This window comes from Bos grunniens, chromosome 2, assembly GCF_055505025.1.
Source record: "Bos grunniens cultivar Pamir isolate PY7600 chromosome 2, Bosgru_T2T1.0, whole genome shotgun sequence".
Taxonomy (NCBI): Eukaryota; Metazoa; Chordata; class Mammalia; order Artiodactyla; family Bovidae; genus Bos; species Bos grunniens.
Window position 1 is genome coordinate 87,261,974 of NC_141166.1, and position 13,733 is coordinate 87,275,706.

At 37.7% G+C, this 13,733-nt stretch overlaps 1 long non-coding RNA gene across 33 annotated transcripts in view; it reads right to left on the reverse strand.

Moving 5' to 3' along the window:
• The window catches only part of LOC147378299 (uncharacterized), a 677,507-nt gene that overhangs the window by 538,994 nt on the left and 124,780 nt on the right, over positions 1-13,733 (reverse strand). For 3 of the 33 annotated variants that reach the window (XR_015145849.1, XR_015145841.1, XR_015145845.1), the window contains one exon: positions 10,556-12,853. The exons of the other annotated variants lie outside the window; for them this stretch is intronic. This is a non-coding gene — a long non-coding RNA (uncharacterized LOC147378299). Of the gene's footprint in view, positions 1-10,555; positions 12,854-13,733 lie in introns of those variants that run through there. 33 annotated transcript variants of the gene reach the window in all.

Consider the following 13,733-nt stretch of genomic DNA (forward strand, 5'->3'; position numbering starts at 1 on the left):
TGACCAGAAGTTTGATGGGTGGCTTATCTGTGTCACACTTGCCCTGTCTGTGTCATGGTCCCCATCACAGCCAGGTGCTTCTGATGAATTCTCTTGATGAAGCACTTCTCTGATCTCTGCATCAGCCCCACTCCCAGTGACCTCTCCCCAGAACCTCCTAGGCCTAACTATTCCAAGCATGTCTTTGAAGGAGGAGCTCAAATCTTAGCTTTTCTGAAGTCAGAGCCAGGATACTTTCTTTCACTGTCTTCCCACAAATTCCTATTATTACCTCCTGACTTTTAATACCAAAGACCTCTTGCTTACAAATTTATTGGACAGTGAAGCTTTATTGCAAAAAGGGTTAATGTATTTAAAAAGCAGAACAGCTTTAATTACAATTTTTCCCCCAACCAAAATCTTACACTTTTTAGTCAGTTTCTAATTTTTAATCCTTAAATGGCATAAGCTGTTTATTCCCTTTTTCCTAAATAGCAGAAAGTGCTACCAAAAGAGACCCAGATTTTGAAAGGACAGTGAATTGTTCACCCTTTGTGAGCAGAAAATACTAAATGTGCCTCAATGGAGAGAGCTTTTCCTAAAGTTGAGAAACAGAATTCCTGTGAGACCTCTGTTTTGAGTAGAGAAAAGCACAAGTTTATTTCTGAAGTCATTTTCTACTTTGTGATGTAAATGTTTTTAGCTTATATGCTGGGGTATCTTGCCTAAAAGACTAGTTTATAAACTGTACGAAATTAACTCTATATATAATTAGTATAAGAATACACAATATAGACTTGGAACCTTAGGAAGAAGTACAGTTGTTCTGTGCTTTGTTTTTCACAAAAATGCATTCAATATAATTTATTGAAATCATATTTGATGTGTTAGATTCTGTTGTAGAAACTAGATATTCAATGGTGAACAGAGTGACCTGGCTTATGGAGTTTACCCTGGAATTACTCCAACCACACATTGTTCTGTAAATTTTTTTCTTCCTATTAAAAACACATAATGTTAGAGAAAAATTCCAATAATTTGTGCAGATACTTTGCCCTTCAGAAGGGGAGCTTAAGTCATCCCCAACCCCTCTTGATCATGGGTTGCATGTAGTAATTTGATCCCTAACAATAGACTTTGGAAAAGGGAAAAACAAAACTTGACAGTGAAGAGACCTCAAAAACACTACTTCAGCTTGTGATCAAGTTTAACTTCACCAAGGAGTCATGTTGATACTGTGAGGCCTTGATTAATATGATTAAGAGAAGCACGTTAATTCAGTAGTCTTCCTCCCATAATCTAAGTCTAACCATAAGAAAATAATAGGACAAATTCCAATTGAAGGGCATTCTACAAAATATCTGACCAGTACTACTCAAAACTGCCAAAGTCCTCAAAAACAGAATTCAGAAAAACTGTCACAGCTAAGGCTCAGTGGTAAAGAAACCACCTGTTGCAGTCTTTTACAGACCGGGACCTGGGGACTGCAGTCAAAAAAAAGAAAGAGAGAAAAAGCAATATCCCTCAGGTTATGCGGAAAACCAATAAAGCCCATACACAGGACTTGTAACGCTCATGAAGGCACAGGGAATCTTGAAAGTCCTAGTGAGAAAGTGAGCTCGGTAGGTTTCCATGCTCCAAAGAATTAGCCGGAGACAGAAATAAGGACACGGGGGAACCAAGTCTCTAGTGGAACAAGGGTATTTTATTAGCAGAAATGCATGCTTATATACCTTCAGTAAAATGATCACTCAGCCATTAAAAAGAATGAAATTCCACTAGTTGCAACAAAATGGATAGTCTTATTAAGTACAAGTTCGCTGAAGAGAGTCACTTGAAGATAATCCAAGCAGGTGCTCTTTATCATGATCTCAGTCCTGAGAACTGTGTGCAGCTCTACTTATTCCTGTATTCCAGGAACTGATAAGGGACAGAGAGTCCTTGAGAAATGGCACACAAAGGAAGAAAATACAACATATTGGATCCCTTAAAGTTGAACATCCCCTGACAATTCCCCCTTTTTTATTTTTTCATAATTGGGGGTGACTGTAGATTACGTTTGTGAAAAAGGCCCTGTTATGAGTTCCTTCAGTTCAGTTCAGTTCAGTTCAGTTCAGTCGCTCAGTCGTGTCCAACTCCTTGCGACCCCATGAATTGCAGCACGCCGGGCCTCCCTGTCCATCACCAACTCCCGGAGTTCACTCAGACTCACGTCCATTGAGTCAGTGATGCCATCCAGCCATCTCATCCTCTGTCGTCCCCTACTCCTCCCTTCCCCAATCCCTCCCAGCATCAGAGTCTTTTCCAATGGGTCAACTCTTCACATGAGGTGGCCAAAGTACTGGAGTTTCAGCTTTAGCATCATTCCTTCCAAAGAAATCCCACGGCTGATCTCCTTCAGAATGGACTGGTTGGATCTCCTTGCAGTCCAAGGGACTCTCAAGAGTCTTCTCCAACACCACAATTCAAAAGCATCAATTTTTTGGCGCTCAGCCTTCTTTACAGTCCAACTCTCACATCCATACATGACCACAGGAAAAACCATAGCCTTGACTAGACAAACCTTTGTTGGCAAAGTAATGTCTCTGCTTTAGAATATGCTATCTAGGTTGGTCATAACTTTCCTTCCAAGGAGTAAGCGTCTTTTAATTTCAAGAGTAGCCTCCAATTTCTCTTTTATAAGGGGCCACTGCTGTCCAAATAGGCTTGTCATTCTTCCAAGTTATTTTAATAATTGCATTGTTTGTCAAATGAGCAGTGACTTCTAGGAAAAATGTGGAATATGTATTTGAGCTTGCCACTGCATAAGTAAATCTCTTCCTATTAAATTAAGGGGTGCATCTATCACATAAGGTTATAATGTTGCCAGTTAGCCTTCTGGTCCCTCACAAGGATAAATTTGAGTACTTTGATAGACTTCTTGTATTTTTGTTTGAGAAATTCCTATAATTTGGTAAGAAATTCTCTGTATAGGCCAAGATTTGGGCCATAAATATTTGGAAATAGTAGTAATATCGGATACAGTATCAAGGAGACCAGAAAATCTTTTGCCATTAATTTTGATATATATATTTGGTCATGCATTTTCAGATACTATTGATGTCCATAAGGATTGTTTTTGATCTGTATTGCCAAATCCACCTGTCTGTATGCCATTAGAGGAGTTAATAGAAATGTAAGGTAAAAGGAGTAGTTGGGCAAAGGAATACGTCAAGGCTGTATATTGTAACCCTGCTTATTTAACTTCTATGCAGAGTACATCATGCAAAATGCCAGGCTTGATTAAACACTAGCTGAAATCAAGATTTTGGGAGAAATATCAATAATCTCAGATACGCAGATGACACCACCCTTATGACAGAAAGTGAAGAGAAACTAAAGAGCCTCTTGATGAAAGTGAAAGAGGAGAGTGAAAAGGCTGACTTAAAACTTAACGTACAAAAAACAAAGATCATGGCATCCAGTCCCATCACTTCATGGCAAATAGATAGGGAAACAATGGAAACGGTGACAGACTTTATTTTCTTGGTCTCTAAAATCACTGCTTATGGTGACTGAAGCTATGAAATTTAAGACACTTGCTCCTTGGAAGAAAAGCTATGACACACCTGGACAGCACATTAAAAAATGGAGACATTACTTTGCCAACAAAGGTCTGTCTAGTTAAAGCTATGGTTTTTCCAATAATCATGTATGGATGTGAGTGTTGAACCAAAAAGAAAGCTGAGTGCTGAAGAACTGATGCTTTTGAACTGTGGTGTTGGAGAATACTCTTGAGCATCCCTTGGACTGCAAGGAGATTCAACCAGTCCATCCTAAAAGAAATCAGTCCTGAATATTCATTGGAAGGACTGATGCTGAAGCCAAAGCTCCAACACTTTGGCTACCTGATGCGAAGAACTGACTCATTTCAAAAGACCCTGATGCTGGCAAATATTGAAGGCAGGAGAAGGGGACAACAGAGGATGAGATTGTGGATGACATCATGGACTTAATAAACATGAGTTTGAGCAAGCTCTGGGAGTTGTTGATGGACAGGGTAGCCTGGCTTGCTGCAGTCCATGGGGTTACAAAGAGTTGGACATGACTGAGTGACTTTCACTTTCACTTTTTTGTGGCTTAAACAACTAATATCTATCTCTCATAGTTTTTGAGACTGGGAAGTCCAAGGTCAAGGCACTGAAAAACTTAATGTCTGGTGAGGATCCACTTTGTGGTTCATAGATGGGCATCTTCTCACCATGTCCTCAAATGGTACCACGAGTGAAGGAGCTCCTGAGGTATCTTTATAAGGTACTAATCCTATCACAGCAGTTTGCCCTCAGGGCCTAATCACCTCCCAAAGGTCCCAACTCCTATTACCATCACACTGGTGGTTAAGTTGCAACATAGGAATTTGGAGAACCCAAACATTAAATCTGTAACTTTGTGAAGTTTACATTTCAGGTTTTTTTCTTGGTTTTGTTTTGGTTTTTTATTTTTTTAATTCCTGAAATTATGCTTGAAGTTTGTTCTGGGAGGTAATGTAGTTACTTTGAAACAATTTAATATATTTGCATCTCCCTTTTTTTCTTATTTAGGCAGGACTGGAGAAGGCAATGGCAACCCACTCCAGTACTCTTGCCTGGAAAATCCCATGGACAGAAGAGCCTGGTAGGCTGCAGTCCATGCGGTCGCCAAAAGTTGGACAGGACTGAGAGACTTCACTTTCACTTTTCACTTTCATGCTTTGGAGAAGGAAATGGCAACCCACTCCAGTGTTCTTGCCTGGAGAATCCCAGGAACGGGGGAGCCTGGTGGGCTGCCGTCTCTGGGGTTGCACAGAGTCGGACACGACTGAAGCAACTTAGCAGCAGAAGTAGCAGAGTAGCATTTAGTTTTAAATTAATTTTCCTAGGACTGAAGTAATACCATCTTGATACCATAACCAATCCTTCACACATTATGAGGCTTTCTGCTTTGTTGGAAACAGTCATTTTTCTTGGTCTGTGAGACCTTCAGCTACTCTTTCTTCTCATACTTTGAAAAGTGAAAGGGATAGTTGCTTCAGTCATGTCCAACTCTTTGAGACCCCATGGACTACAGCCCACCAAGCTCCTCTGCCCATGGAATTCTCCAGGCAAGAATACTGGAGTGAGTTGCCACACCTTCCTCCAGTGAATCTTCCCAACCCAGGTATCCAGCCCTCATCTCTTACATCACCTGCATTGGCAGGTGGGTTCTTTTTCCACTGGTGCCATGTGGGAAGCCCTTAATATTTTGTATCCTAAAATCAAGAAGTATCCCCCAACACATTCATTGATCAGTGCTCTGCTGTATATATTGGAGGATCGCATGAAAATGAGCTTTCTCTTTGCATCTCTCTCCTATCTGATGCTCTTCTCTGTGATCTCTTGCTGACTTGGCTTCCCTGGAATCATAGTAAAGTCTCCTCAACTTAACAAAGCCACTGCACTTTATTTAGGTCTGTTTCCCCTATGCTTTGGCTTGGAAACTTTCTCCAGGCAGTGAATCGTTTAGTCAGAGGGTATACCTCATTGGTTTCCATCTCTCAGAAAAAGACTGACCTTTGACAGGTGTACAATGTCTTGAGTGCTGCTGCTTCTTATATATTATTCAAATGTTATTGTTGTTTCAGGTGACAGGGTAAACCCCAATCCATTTTACTCCAACTTGAGCAGAATCAAATCTCTCCTTAACTTTTGATTGCACACTAGACATTGTAGATTAAAAAAAAAAAAAAATTGTAGTCTCCAGAGGAAGTTACTTTCCCCAAAAATAAATTTTCCTTTGGCAAGAAGAAAGAGTAGCAGCCCATCACTTTGATGCTGTTGAGGATGGGGATTAAGCTTAATGAGAACTGGTACACTTTATTTTTTTCCCCATTGTTCTAAGGCATAGTATTTCTGAGGTTTCAAAGAAAACCTGGATGTTTTTACCAAACCCCTCTAACTTGGTAGGATATGAACTCCAAAATATCTATGTATGTCTAGAAGCTGCTAAAGTCGTTGTGCCACTCTTCAGCCTCCAAGATTTACTTTTCTTCTGAGTTCTTTACAGCATAATCCTATGTATGCAGTGGGAGTCAGCTAACTACTTGAATGAAATTTTATGCAGATTTTGAGATTACCCTCTCTATGGCTTCCTCTGATATTTTTCTTCTCAGTTTTCAGTCCCTGACAAACTCCAACATTGCTCTCTGTTTCCTCAGCCCAGTGAGACTGCTGCTTACTACAGGATTCATCTGTACCCAGAGGATTTGAGAGATATCCTCACTGGAAGAGTTTAGTATCTACTGAACTTACCTAGTATTTTCCCCTTCTTTCAAGGATCAGACCCTTTTTTAACGTATCCTCCCTGTTTTAGTTGTTCTACAATGCCTTCAAATGCTCGCCTTTTACATTTTGTCCAGCTTTAACCATTGTTATTGGCAGGAGGTTTAGTCTGTTCCTCTGCCATGACAACAACCAGTACTCTTTCTGATATTTGGAAAGCTTTTAAAAATATCAATACTTGGGCCTCACTCCAGACTAATTAAATCAGAATATCTGCAAGTAGAGTCCAAGCATTTGTGTTTTTAATTCTTTCCAATGATTAAAATATGCATAGAGATCTGAGAACCACTGGTCTAGGTTGACTAGTACTGACAGCTGGCTTAGATTCCTTTAATCCAAATAAAAATCCCTGTGGTCCAAGGCTTAGAAACAAATTTTATTGTAAGAGTTTTAGTAAGTGGATAAAGAGCTCCAAGTCTTGAGGAGCAGGAGGAATTCCTTACAGAAGCATTCCTTCTCTCTCTTTAGCTCCAGTGCATTGGTGGCAATTCTACAGAAGCTCATTCCCTTTATTTACACTGAGCTGGACTCAGGATAGGCACCACAGCTGTCACTGAGAGGAGTAACTGGCAGAACTTTTTCCCACCCCTTTAATTTACTCTCAGACTTTCCCACTGCTCCCTTAAAATTCTAACACATGTTCCATCTGATATCAGACTATTTCAGAGTTCTGACCAGAAAATATACTCTCTAGATTTTTTTTTTTAACTACATCAGATTTCAGGTTTCTTGAAAATTGAGAGGTCGGAATTCCAAGCAATGCTTTGGCTTTATTACTTCCAAAATGTTCCTTAATATTAAAGTTTCCTTAATATTAAAGATGGAATTCTTAGTAGTTTTATATCACATTTATAAATTTACTCTTAATATTATATTTCTTGTGCAATTATAATAAGTGTGAGGTTGAATATGAAAAATGATAACTTGGAAGTTATAAAACAAAATATTTGGTTTAGGTCAGATGCACAATTTTTATTTCCATTGAGTTTATAGTATTTCCTCTGCCTCTCCTCAAATCTTAGGGGGAAAAAAAACCAAAACAGGTCAAAGTGGTTAATAGTTTTGAGCAAAGAGTCATGTCAAATAATTTAATACATTTTAATGGTTAAGTCACAAATGCTCCATTGGATCATAGAAACAGCAAAAGAATTCCAAAGAAACATCTACTTCTGCTTCATTGACTACACTAAAGCCTTTGACTGTGTGGATCACAACAAACTATGTTAAATTATTAAAGTGATGGGAATACCAGAGCACCTTACCTGCCTCCTGTGAAGGCTGTATACAGATCAAGAGGCAACAGTTAGAACTGGACATGGAACAATGGACTAGTTTCAAATTGGGAAAGGAGTACATCAAGGCTGTATACTGTCACCTTGCCTATTTAACTTATATGTAGAGCACATCATGCAAAATGCTAGGCTGGATGAAACACAAGCTGGAATCAAGATTGCAGGAGAAATATCAATAACCTCAGATATCCAGATGACACCACCCTTATGGCGGAAAGTGAAGAGAAACTAAAGAGCCTCTTGATGAAAGTGAAAGAGGGGAGTAAGCCGGGTTAAAACTCAACATTCAAAAAACGAAGATCATGGCATCTGGTTCCTTCACTTCACGGCAAGTGGATAGGGAAACAATGGAAACAGTGACAGGCTTTATTTTCTTAGGCTCCAACATCACTTCACATGGTGACTGCAGCCATGAAATTAAAAGACATTTGCTCCTTGGAAAAAAAGCTAACACAATGTGTTTAAAAAGGTCTGTATAGTCAAGCTATGGTCTTCCCAGTAGTCATGTATGGATGTGAATGTTGGACCATAAACAAGGCTAAGTGCTAAAGAATTACTGCTTTTGAATTGTGGTGCTGGAGAAGACCCTTGAGAGTCCCTTGGACTGCAAGGAGGTCAAACCAGTCAATCCTAAAGGAAATCAACCCTGAATATTCATTGGAAGGATTGATGTTGAAGCTGAAGCTCCAATTTTTTGGCCACCTGATGTGAAGAGCCAACTCATTAGAAAAGATTGAAGGCAAGAGGAGAAGGGGCCATCAGAGGACAAGATTGTTGGATGGTATCACCTACTCAACGAACATGAGTTTGAGCAAGTTCTGGGAGAGGGTGAAGGACAGGAAAGCCTGGCATTCTATAGTCCACAGGGTCACAAAGAGTCAGACACAACTGAGGGACTGAACAACAACATAAATGTTTAGGAATACTTCATGCTATTTTGCCAACTTCCTTCTACCAAACTATCTTACTGGGGATAGCCATGTTTTGCCTTACTCTGAAATATCCATTAGATTATCTACTTTATGTGTGACACAAGAAGGCACAGTTTAAAACTTACAGTTTTCTCTTAGCAGAAAGACAAAATCTAAATGCCTCACTGTTAAGTCACTGGCTACTCTTTAATTATTACATTCTGAATTATATGTCTTTATTGGCATTAAGGAACCATGATCTTTGGAGAACACTTCATCTTCTATGAACAGCAGTAAGCCAAAATGCTAGAATTCCCACTTACAGTTCTTAATAAATCATAACTCAATGCTGAAAAGCTTAGTCCTAATAAATATATTTCCTTTTTCATCATTCATATGATTGGCTTAACTTTTTTATATCCTTGTCTCCTTAAAATATAGCTTTATCTTAACTAAGACAATGACTGCTGATTCATCCACTCCATTCCAATTTATATTGCAAAAGCCCAGAAACTTATCAAAAGCAAAAATTTGAGGGAAAAGCCAGAAAGAGGTCATGAAGAAAATAAGATTTAAAAAGATAAACCTATGATGAAATTATAGAAGAAATTCAAAATTATTTAGAAGATAATTCTATTAAAGTTTGGTGACTTCCAACTATTTGAAATATAATTGCAAGGTCATGGATATCCTATACTCCATCTTCACTGAAAACTAAACAGGAAAAAAAATTTTTTTTAAATGAGCCCATAGAGACTTCTACTAGACAAAGGGTATTATCTCTGTTCATTAAGTAATTAGCAAATTAATGATACTTCAAGTTATTCAACATCTGCAGATATTATCAAAGGGGTCTGCAGAAAAATCCTTGCCAGAGCTCCTTTGGCCAAGGGTATCTCAGGTGCCTCTAATGGTTGTTTTAGAAACATTCATGAAACTACCTCTTAAAGACCTTTTCTACTGTGTAAGATAAGTGCTTCATGACTTACAGAGGATGACCTATGTTTAAAAGGAACTTCAATAACACCTGCTGTGCTTAAACCACATTTAGCTGAGAGAAAGTAGAGAGGAAATAGGACTAAAAGGAGAAGAGATAAAAAAGGAAGAAATTTTAAAAGAAAGAAACAAGTAGGGAGGGTGGGAAAGAGAAAATCAGGTCCCAGGCATCACAATCTCTAAATCTGCTGTTTCAGGCACAGACATGGCTCTAAATGAATAGCTATGGCCCTGTCTAATGGATATATTTTAAAACCCCTCAGGGATTTTTTCCTTTCTAATTAAAACACACTTTGATTTTTTTGTAGGCAAAAAAACTCCTTGAGATAAACTCTAAGAAAAAGTGTGGTAAGTCTCTGGAACCTCTTTATCTGAGAAGCCTGACAAATTAAATTTCCACCATCACCAGTCACAAATTGGATGAAATCAGACTATTTGAATCAATGGTGCCAATAAACAGGACCCCTTTGCACTGACTCTCCTGGGATCGTTATACATATATACATATATATATATATATCTATAGCTAAATGCTCTGCAGAGCATTTAGCAATATGTGCTGTCATTCCAATGAAGATAAGAATGATCATTTAAAAAGATGAAACGTTTCTAGCCCAGGGTAATATGTCGAAACTAAAATGCATAAGCATGAGATCAAGCCATGGAAATGTTGTGCCTGCTTCAATAGTGAAAATGATGGATGATGACAAGAGAATTCAAAAGAAAAATAAAGAGTTTATACCAATTTAGAAAGTACCACAGGACACTTGAAGCAGCTAAATTGTGTCCTCTAATCAATATAATAAAATGCCATCAATAAACTAAGTGAGCACCAGCCCTCACAAGATATAAGGCTTATAAGCTAAACCCATAAATCATTTCAAACTCTACAAAGGGCACTTCCCTCAAGAAGCTGAGTATGTGTATTTATTGTAGACATAAGCCTATTCTCCCACCAAAGCTTGATAAAATCTTTCCATCGTTTGACCAAATATAATTTTATTGCTTGTTTTAAATGTAGAGGAAATTTCAGTAAGAGTGGCCCTAGACAGACATCTAAGGCAGTCCATAGGATAAATTAAATGCAATTTAGAAAACAAAAACCACTTGAAATAGTTCCCAAGTAAGGTAGTCATATATGTAATATTTCACACAGCAGATAAAAAGGATTTTATTAGATTGAGTCAAGTCTCAGTTGTGGAAATGCAGTTTGATATGAAAACTTATGAACTCTAATGTAAAAGGTTTCTGTATCTCATTAGTAGAACTCTGGCATGTTAAATCTTCAGTGAAATTTTAAAAAATTAACACAAAAATAAAAACAAAAAATTTTTCTTTGGGAAAGAAAATTAGATTCAGTGTTAGGAGGCTGGGAGTCTCATGCTGCTCTACAATGACTTAAAAACATGGTCTGCATTGGGTCATGCCACCATTCTAAGCTTTAGTCTTCATACAAAAAATGAGAAGGGTGGCATTGTATTTCTTCCAGCTGAGATTAAAAATCACATTTAAATCCATGGTGTTAATAGAACAGCAGAACATGCATAGTCAATTCACCATGGTATACCTGATGTTGCTAGAATCTTAGAAGACTGGGGAGGCAACACAGCAAAGGTGATGCTAAGAGCTGAGAAATTTAAATGCAAGGTTATCCTATCACTTCATAAATTTCTATTCTTATGATTCCATGTATATATTATATAAACTCTCCCCAGTATTGTTTCCTCCCTTGCCACCATCACTGCCATTTAAAGGTTTTAATTTCCTTCCATATTTATTTTTGGCTTTATATTTCCTTCCATATTTATTTATTATGGCTCCATTTATGTCATGAAGGTGAATTAGGATGTATCCTCTATAAAAGGAGATATCCTCTAAAGCTGTAACTGTTCCTTCTCTAAGACATACAGTTGGCCAGAGGAATCACACTGGATTTTCTTTCAGGAAGATCCTAGGGATTTCAGGCTTTGAATGCAGACTTTGAAAAGCAACTTAGAATCCACTAAAAGGTTTTTATGCATTTTGGAGTCAAGCAAGGAATCAATCTGATTCATAGGCTTATTGGTCATGTGACTTTGCTAAAAAAATTTGACTCCCAGTTTTATCATGTATAAAATCTATTGGCTTGGCCTACAAGTTCATTTGGGGAAACAAAAATATAAAATGTCTACTTTACAGAATTACTGTACTTAGTTAATTTTGTAATATATTGTGTTTACTCAATACTTGTTAGTCTCCTAAACCCAAGACAATACCTACTTATAATTTTAAGAACAACCTTAAAGAACCTAAGTTTATGGGAGTGAAGTCAGTCAGTTCTTAGCACTGCCAAATAATTTCATAGCTTTCTGTGGAAAATTCTGTGGATAGTCAAAAGGAAGTTCAACTGAAGCGGCCTTGGAGACTCAGCAAAACCCATCCCTCCTCCTGGAAACCAACTAGAGGTAGACTCAGGAGAGCTGTCTTGAAGCAAAGAACAGTTTGCTACATGTACCCACGGCATTTTGAGAGGCCATCTTCTACAAATCTAAACTAAGTCAAACTGTTTGAGAGGTATAATTCATTACCGTTTTAAAAAAAAAAATCAACTTTTGATGCAATCGGTTCAAATTACCACAAACTGCCTATTCTTCCATTTGAGTTAACATCAATTCAGAGACTAACAGGATGCTTACTTTCAAATTTACAAGTTAACTTTGATCAAAGGTATTTGTCTTTAGAATATAAAAAAAGGAGTTGGCTTCTTCTCCTCTAAAATGTATGAAATCGTATCAAAATCAATGTACCAACAGCTAGCTCTATTCATCAAATTTTTTATGTCAAGATTCAGTCACTTCACTTTTAAGTCAGAGGAGGGACTTATACAAGGCATGTTCCAACAGGCTGAAGCTAATACAAACATCTGAAGCTATCTGAAATTCCATCGTGCAGATGCTCATTCTGATGACTGACATAAAGTGAGTAGTCCTGAAAAATTACTTTCATAATTGAAAAGACATTACAAAGAATGTGCCATGCATACACCAGGAAAACACTCAAGTTACATGGGAGACCGGGGAGAGAATGTTTAGTACCCAATAATTGTATCTCAACTATTTTCAGATAGGATCACATCTTGTGCTTAAGATGTCTAAAAACACTCAACCTTAGGATGTGCTATCATCTTTCCAGGGCTTCCCAGATGGCTCAGTGTTAAAGAATCTTCTTGCCAATGCAGGAGACATGGGTTCAATCTCTGGTCCAGGAAGATCCCTGGGAGAAGGAAATGGTAACACATTCCAGTCTTCTTGCCTGGAAAATCCCATGGACTGACAAGCCTGGTGGGCTATAGTATATAGGGCTGCAAAAGAGTTGGACGTGATATAGCGACTGACTAAGCAACAACAACAACTAGCTTTCCCACATATTAAGGATGAGGATGCATTTTTTCCTGCCATCAAATGCCACACAAGCAATTCTTCAGCCAGAAAGTAGTTAATTTTAACTGCATTATTGTTTATTTGCTAAGATTTATCTGTATTGATCATGTTGTTTTAACAAATGTATTTTTTATATTACATTTTATTTCCACGTAGAAGAAAAACAATTCATATTCAACATTACACAGTATTGTCTCATACTGCACACAAAATAGGCCCACATAAGAGTTTGTTAAATGACACATAATTAGGTAATTAGTATTTTTCATACTTTATATTCTGCATAAATCCTTGGCAGATGTTATGTATGTGTTTAAATATATCTTACTGATATTTGGGGGAATTGGTTAAGGTTTTTGGATGGACTAAGGATAAATTGTTTTCCTATTTGAAAAAAAATACAAAATTCAACAGTTTCAGGAACAGAATAGACTCTGATGATCTAGCTTTCTCAGATCATTGTGGTTAACATTAGCCAAAGACTTCTCTAGATATAATAATAAAATTATTTTCTTAACAATACTAAATTATTTGAGTAGAGAAAGGAACCAAATTCCAGAAAAATATCTATCTCTGTTTCATCAACTATGCTAAAGCCTTTGACTGTGTGGATCATGAAAAACTGTGGAAAACTTTTAGAGAGATGAGAATACCAGACCATCTTACCTATCTCCTGAGAAACCTGTATATGGGTCTAAAAGCAACAGTTTGAACCCTTATGGATCAACTGATTGGTTCAAGATTGAGAAAGGAGTACAACAGGGCTATCTGCTGTTACCCTGTTTGTTTAACCTATATGCT